At 51.8% G+C, this 7,016-nt stretch overlaps 1 protein-coding gene across 4 annotated transcripts in view; it reads left to right on the top strand.

Annotated features, from left to right (window-relative positions):
* The first annotated feature begins 3,083 nt into the window (after positions 1 to 3,083).
* IP6K1 (inositol hexakisphosphate kinase 1) overlaps positions 3,084 to 7,016 on the top strand; it is a 77,159-nt gene continuing 73,226 nt past the window's right edge. The window contains exon 1 of one of the 4 annotated variants that reach the window (XM_011980886.1): positions 3,084 to 3,276. The gene's annotated coding sequence lies outside the window, so the exon portion shown is untranslated. Of the gene's footprint in view, positions 3,277 to 3,365; positions 3,962 to 7,016 lie in introns of those variants that run through there. The other 3 variants (XM_011980889.1, XM_011980888.1, XM_011980887.1) reach the window with 3 other exon arrangements.

Below are 7,016 nucleotides of genomic sequence, written 5' to 3' on the forward strand. Positions count from 1 at the left end.
CCCAGGCTGGAGTACAGTGGTAGGGTCTTGGCTCACTGCAACCTCCGCCTCTCATGTTCAAGCAATTCTCATGCCTCAGTCTCCTGAGTAGCTGGGACCCCAGGTGCATGCCACCACACCCGGCTTTTTATTTTTTACTTTTAGTAGAGACGGGGTTTTACCATGTTGGCCAGGTTGGTCTTGAACTCCTGACCTCAGGTGATCCTCCTGCCTTGGCCTCCCAGAGTTCTGGGATTACAGGCGTGAGCCACCACACCAGTCAATTTCATCCTTTTTCATGGTTGAATAATACTCCATTCTGCATATGTACATTTTATTATTTTTTTGAGATGGAGTCTCACTCTGTTGCCCAGGCTGGAGTGCAGTGGCGTGATTTCGTCTCACTGCAAGCTCCGCCTCCTGGGTTCATGCCATTCTCCTGCCTCAGCCTCCTGAGTAGCTGGGACTACAGGTGCTCACCACCAAGCCCGGCTAATTTTTTGTATTTTTAGTAGAGATGGGGTTTCACCATGTTAGCCAGGATGGTTTCAATCTCCTGACCTCGTGATCCGCCTGCCTCAGCCTCCCAAAGTGCTGGGATTACAGGCGTGAGCTACCACGCCTGGCCCATATGTACCATATTTTCTTTATTCGTTCATCTGTTGATGGACACTTAGGTTGCTTCCAAATCTTGGCTATTGCGAATGGCGCTGCAGCAAACATGGAAGTGCAGATATCTTTTTGATATACTGATTTTCTTTCCTTTGGGTACATACCCAGCAATGGGATTGCTGGATCATGTGGTAACTGTATTTATAGTTTTCTGAGGAACCTCCAAACTGTTATCTATGGTAGTTATACCACTGTTGCTTTTTGCTTTTTGAGGACCCCATTAAACTTCAGGGCAATTTGCCAACTGTATGTGGAGGTTTGCTTGGGAAGGATTTGGAGCTTTTGCACTGGGGTGAGGGGTGATGCAGACTTGAGAATCCTGTGGCATGGCTGGTCCTGGAGGATTAGCAGAATCCCCCTTTTGAGGGTTGTTGACTTTTCTTCCTGATGTTTCTTCTGGTTCCTCTGCTCTCACCTCTCCCTGTGCTGACCTGAGCTATTGCATGTAGCCAGGTGGCCTGCAACAATCTGCTAGTGGGCAGGTCTTGCTGGGTGCAATGTTGGCCCACTCTCCATGCCCAGCCTGACATCAGGTCTCAGGCTTCTGCCAGCTCTCCAAGAGGACCTTACTGTGGTAAATCCAAGTTATCACAGTCTTTCCTCCTCTGTTGAGTCTGTGGGCCCGAACCTCCTTAGGGCACTGGAGAACCTCACTTTCTTTCCTTTTCTTTTGAGACAGAATTTTGCTCTGTTGCCCAGGCTAGAGTGTAGTGGCGTGATCTCAGCTCACTGAACCTTTGCCTCCCAGGTTCAAGTGATTCTCCTGCCTCAGCCTCCTGAGTAGCTGGGATTACAGGTACCTGCCACCACGTCTGGCTAATTTTTGTCTCGCTCTGTCGCCCAGGCTGGAGTGCAGTGGCCGGATCTCGGCTCACTGCAAGCTCCGCTTCGCAGGTTTACGCCATTCTCTTGCCTCAGCCTCCCGAGTAGCTGGGACTACAGGCGCCCGCCACCTTGCCCGGCTAGTTTTTTTTTTTTTTGTATTTTTTAGTAGAGATGGGGTTTCACCGTGTTAGCCAGGATGGTCTCGATCTCCTGACCTCGTGATCCGCCCGTCTCGGCCTCCCAAAGTGCAGGGATTACAGGCTTGAGCCACCGCGCCCGGCCTAATTTTTGTATTTTTAGTAGGGACGGGGTTTCGCCATTTTGGCCAGGCTGGTCTCGAACCCCGGACCTCAAGTGATCCGCCCGCTTTGGCCTCCCAAAGTGCTGGATTGCAGGCAAGAGCCACCGCACCTGGCTAGGAGGGCCTCCCTTTCTGAACCAGTTATGGTATCCCAGGGCCAGGAAGAAGCCGAGTGCCTTCTGTGGGAACAAAACAAAACAAAAACCCTTCATGGGGCTTCCACCAAAGTTAGTGTTTTAAGGCACGCCTCAGCAACAGCAACTTCTGGAAGCAGGTTGTTCCAGGAAGTGGTTGTAGGCAGATTTTTCCTGAGTTCTTCCCCTGCTCTAAGGGTTCATTAAATCTTCCTCTGAGAAGCTCCACTTTTATTTTCATTCTACAGATGGGGCAACCAAAGCTAAAGAAAGGCTAAGGCTCAAAAGAGTTAGCTAGTTGGGGCATTTGGGTGTGGGCCCAGGCCAGGTAACTTCATCTGGTGTTCTAAGCCTGAAGCCAAGCCCAGAGTTAGGTGTTCTGTATGGGGAGCAAGGTGTGACCATCTTCCTGGGACCATTACTATGAGGCCGGTCATGACAATCCAGGGCAAGAGATGCTGTCATAGGATCTCAAGACAAGATGCTCTAGGACTGATAAAAGGGAGTGCCCGCTGTGTGTCAGGACTTGTGCTAGGCTCTAAACCTCAGGCAGGAAAGCATGGGCAATGAACCAGAGGCTGCTGTGGCAGCACAGACTGCTGTACCTCGAGGCTACTAAGGGACAAAGCGCGGGAAGCCGGGATAGAGGCTCCTCACACTGAAACCAGTAGGAGGAGGTGCGAGACCCAGCACCTCCATTTCTAGAGGTGGTGTGACCTTGGCTCGGCCTCCCCTCTCTGAACCTCAGTTTCCTCTCCAGAGTGAACTGGGGTTGCACCCCCCTTCTCCCAGAGTGGGTGACAAAAAAACGAATAGCACACCGCTTAGATTCCCTGTGTGTGCGCAAACGTATGAGAAGACGCCGCCGGTGCCGCACCGGGGACAGACACGCAGAGAGGCCAAGGGCGAGCTGGCTTCGGAGTCGCCAGCAAAACCTCCGCCAGCCACGACAAGAACGAAGCGCATGCGCAAACCCATGCCGTCACAGTCACGTGCCCCACGCTTTCTGCACAGGCACTGAGAGGCAGACTCTGACTGACAGGTGAGCTGACCTGTCAGCGGGAAGCACTTCCCCTGGCGACGAGCAAAAAGACTGTTGATTGGGGATGGCACCCCTCGGGGGCGGGTTCTTTGCAGTCCTGGTTACTATGACGCCCGGCCCCCGCCCCCTCGGCTAGCCGCCATCTTGTTGTTGATCCGTACCCAGTGGGCAGCGCCGGGAGCTGGACCAAGCGGCCGGTGAGAGGCCGCTGTAGCGGGGCTCAGCCGCCTGTGCTGCCTGCCAGGGGGCGGGCCGAAACCTGGAGGCCCGGGGGGCCCAGCTCCCGTAGGGAGCCGTGGGCGCCCGGTACCCGGGCCGGGCGGGTGAGTGACAGGAGCCGGGCCGATAGACCGGCCTGACGCCCGCGGGGAGGGCGGTGGCGGGCGCGGCGTTGGAGTGGGCGCGCGTGGGGTCGGGGCTCCGGTGGAGCATCACTGGAACATCGCTCGAGCGTCCTGACCGGCCGCCCGCCGAGCCTCCTAGATGCTGGCACCGAAGCCGGGGAACAGCCGGTGTGGAGGTCGGAGAGCGCCAGTGCCTGAGGTCTGGCCGGCTAGTAGCGGGAAACCAGCTTCTCTGACCGAAGCTCTGGACTCTGCTGATCCGGAGCGCTGAAGTGTGTCCGGTGCCACCCTGATGCTCTCCTGGGAGTTGTGTTGCTCCTGGCTGAGAAATAGACTTACCTCTTTCTTAGATAGCGCTCCTGCGAGTGATTTTCAGGACGCTGGATGCTAAGACTAGACGAATCAAGCCAAAGCCCCCGCGAGCCAGGCAGGCCGGTGTCACGGCCCTGTGATTCTGGCAAGGGGGACCCTCTGCCTGGCTGCTGCTTCCCGAGACCCGTTCGGAACCTCTCGTGTACCTCGAAGCTCACCGTTTGTTTCCTACCAGAGAGCCTGGTTAAATGTCCATAATGGCTGAGTTCTATTTTGGAACATAATTTCTTTGGTTCTTCACCACCACTTTTTGGAGAGTGGTAATGTCTTCCTCTTTTTGCTTTAGGAGAAAGTGAATATTATGGTGATAACTTGATTGATTTTTTTTCTCCTAAAGAGATACTCGCCATAGGAGACAAAGGAAATGTAGGAGTGTCTTAGAATCGGAAAAATAAATGAAACTTTTGTTGTAGATGGTATCTAACTGGCAAATCAACTTTTTTTTTTTTTTTGCGACAGTCTCTCGGCTCTGTTGCCCAGGCCAGAGTGCAGTGGCGCAGTCTCGGCTCACCACAACCGCCGCCTCCTGGGTTCAAGCGATTATCCTGCCGCAGCCTCCTGAGTAGCTAGGACTACAGGCGCGCGCCACCAATGCCCGGCTAATGTTTGTATTTTTAGTAGATACGGGGTTTCACCATTTTGGCCAGGCTGGTCTCGAACTCCTGACCTCGTGAGCCTCCCTCCTCAGCCTCCCAAAGTGCTGGGATTACAAGTGTGAGCTACTGCGCCTGGTGCAAATTAACTTTTAACAGTAGTAAAATTATTTTGCTCAGTGAAAACAGACCTTCAGGCCCCTTTCCTGTGAATGTGGGTAGGTTGGAGAGCCTCAGCAGAGTGTGCTAGTCTAGGAAGAGTTCTGATTGTTACAAAACACATTTCTCTTGACCTGTGGCCTCTGGTTCTTTGTACAGTCTTCTTGTACGTGGTCATACAACATGCCTGCATGAGATGACTAAGAAGTCAAGCGACAATACTTTGTGCACTTTTTTTTTTCTTTTTTTTTTTTTTGAGACGGAGTCTCGCTCTTTTGCCATACTGGATACAGTGGTGCGATCTCGGCTCACTGCAACCTCTGACTCCCTGGTTCAAGCAGTTCTCCTGCCTCAGCCTCCCGAGTAGCTGGGATTACAGGCACATGCCACCATGCCCAGCTAATTTTTGTATTTTTAGTAGAGATGGGGTTTCACTATGTTGGCCAGACTGGTCTTGAACACCTGACCTCGTGATCTGCCCGCCTCGGCCTCCCAAATTGCTGGTATTACTTATAGGCGTGAGCCACTGTGCCCGGCCACGCACCCAGCCTACTTTGTGCACTTCTATCAGGTCTTGTCACCTCTGAATGTATAATATTGAAAGGCCAGACGTGGTGGCTCATGCCTGTAATCCCAGCACTTTGGGAGGCTGAGGCAGGCAGATCACCTGAGGTCAGGAGTTCGAGACTAGCCTGGCCAAAATGGCGAAATCCTGTCTCTACTAAAAATACAAAAATTAGCTGGGCGTGATGGTGCATGCCTGTAGTCCCAGCTCGTTGGAGGCTGAGGCAGTAGAATCGCCTGAACCCGGAAAGTGGAGGTTGCAGTGAGGCGACATCGCGTCACTGCACTCCAGCCTGGGCAACAGAGTGAGACTCAGTCTCAGGAAAAAAAATAATAAAATAAATAAATAAAAATAAAAAAAATAATTTTGAAAGAAACTACCTCCTTGGTCAGGAGATCCTTTAGGAAAGCAGGTGCTGAACCCAGAGGAGGCTGGCTGCTTGTTGCTGTTCGACTGAGTTTATACTGCACTTGTGAGGCAAGGGAGAAGTTGAGTAGTCTTTCTTTATTTCATTATCCTTCAGGGCCATTTTTTAAATCTTTAGTGTGTTTTAATCTTGGTAAGACCAGTTCCTTGGGCAGTTCTTGAAAAGACAGGAGGGAGATACTAAAATATTAGGAGCTTTTCAAAATTGTCCCAAGCCCCTGCTTTTTTTTTTTTTCTCCTGAGACGGGGTTTCACCATGTTGGCCAGGCTGGTCTTGAACTCCTGATTCATCTGCCTCAACCTTGGCCTGGGATTACAGGGGTGAGCCACTGCACTGGCTGTCATTTGCATTTTAAGTAGAGACGGGGTCTCAGTTGCCCAGACTGGGCTTGAACTCCTAGTCTCAAGTGATTCTCCTGTCTTGGCCTCCCAAAGTGCTGGGATTACAGGCATGAGCCACCACACCTGGCCTTTTTTTTTTTTTTTTTTTTTTTTTTGAGACGGAGTCTCACTCTGTCGCCCAGGCTGGAATGCAGTGGCATGATCTTGCCTCACTGCAACTTCTGCCTCCTGGGTTCAAGTGATTCTCCTGCCTCAGCCTCCTGAGTAGCTGGGACTACAGGCGTGCACCAGCACGCCTGGCTAATTTTTTTTTTTTTTTTTTTTTTTTTTGGTAGAGCTGGGGTTTTGCTGTGTTGGCCAGGCTGGTGTCAAACTCCTGACCTCAGGTGATCCGCCCACCTTAGCCTCCCAAAGTGCTGGGATTACAGGTGTGAGCCACCACGCCTGGCCACGCCTGGCTTTTTTAAGAGACGGTCTCTTCAAAAACTCCTAGGCTGGAGTGTAGTGGCCCAGTTGTAGCTCACTGCAGCTTCCAACTCCTGGGCTCAAGTGATTCTCTTGCCTCAGCTTCCCAAGTAGCTAAGACTACACATGTGTGCCACTATGCCTGGCTAATTTTCTTTGTCTTAATTTTTTGTAGAGATGGGGGTCTCACTATGTTGCTTAGGCTAGTCTCAAACTCCTGGGTGTAAACGATCCTCCTGCCTCGGGTACCTAAAGTACAGGCATGAGCCACTGTGCCTGGTTTGTGATGGGCATTTTTAAGTGCAAATGTGTCAGACTGTTGTTATAATAGTAGACCCTCCAGGCCAGGCGTGGTGGCTCATGCCTGTAGTCCCAGCACTGTGGGAGGCCGAGGTGGGTGGATCACGAGGTCAGGAGGTCGAGACCAACCTGACCAACATGGTGAAGCATCGTCTCTACTAAAAATACAAAGATTAGCCGGGCCTGGTGGCGCGTGCCTGTAATCCCAGCTACTCAGGAGGCTAGGGCAGGAGAATCGCTTGAACTTGGGAGGTGGAGGTTGCAGTGAGCCAAGATTGTGCCATTGCACTCCAGCCTGGGCGACGAGCTAGACTCCGTCTCAAAAAAAAAAAAAAAAAAAGTAGACTTTCCATCCACTGTTCTTTATCTTTGCATAATTTATCTGTAAACTTTAGTATTTTTTTTTTTTTTGAGATGGAGTTTCACTCTTGTCACCCAGGCTGGAGTGCAATGGCATAATCTTGGCTCACCACAACCGCCGCCTCCTGGGTTCAAGC

The sequence above is a fragment of the Mandrillus leucophaeus genome, unplaced genomic scaffold (genome assembly GCF_000951045.1).
Source record: "Mandrillus leucophaeus isolate KB7577 unplaced genomic scaffold, Mleu.le_1.0 Scaffold22, whole genome shotgun sequence".
In the NCBI taxonomy this organism is placed as follows: domain Eukaryota; kingdom Metazoa; phylum Chordata; class Mammalia; order Primates; family Cercopithecidae; genus Mandrillus; species Mandrillus leucophaeus.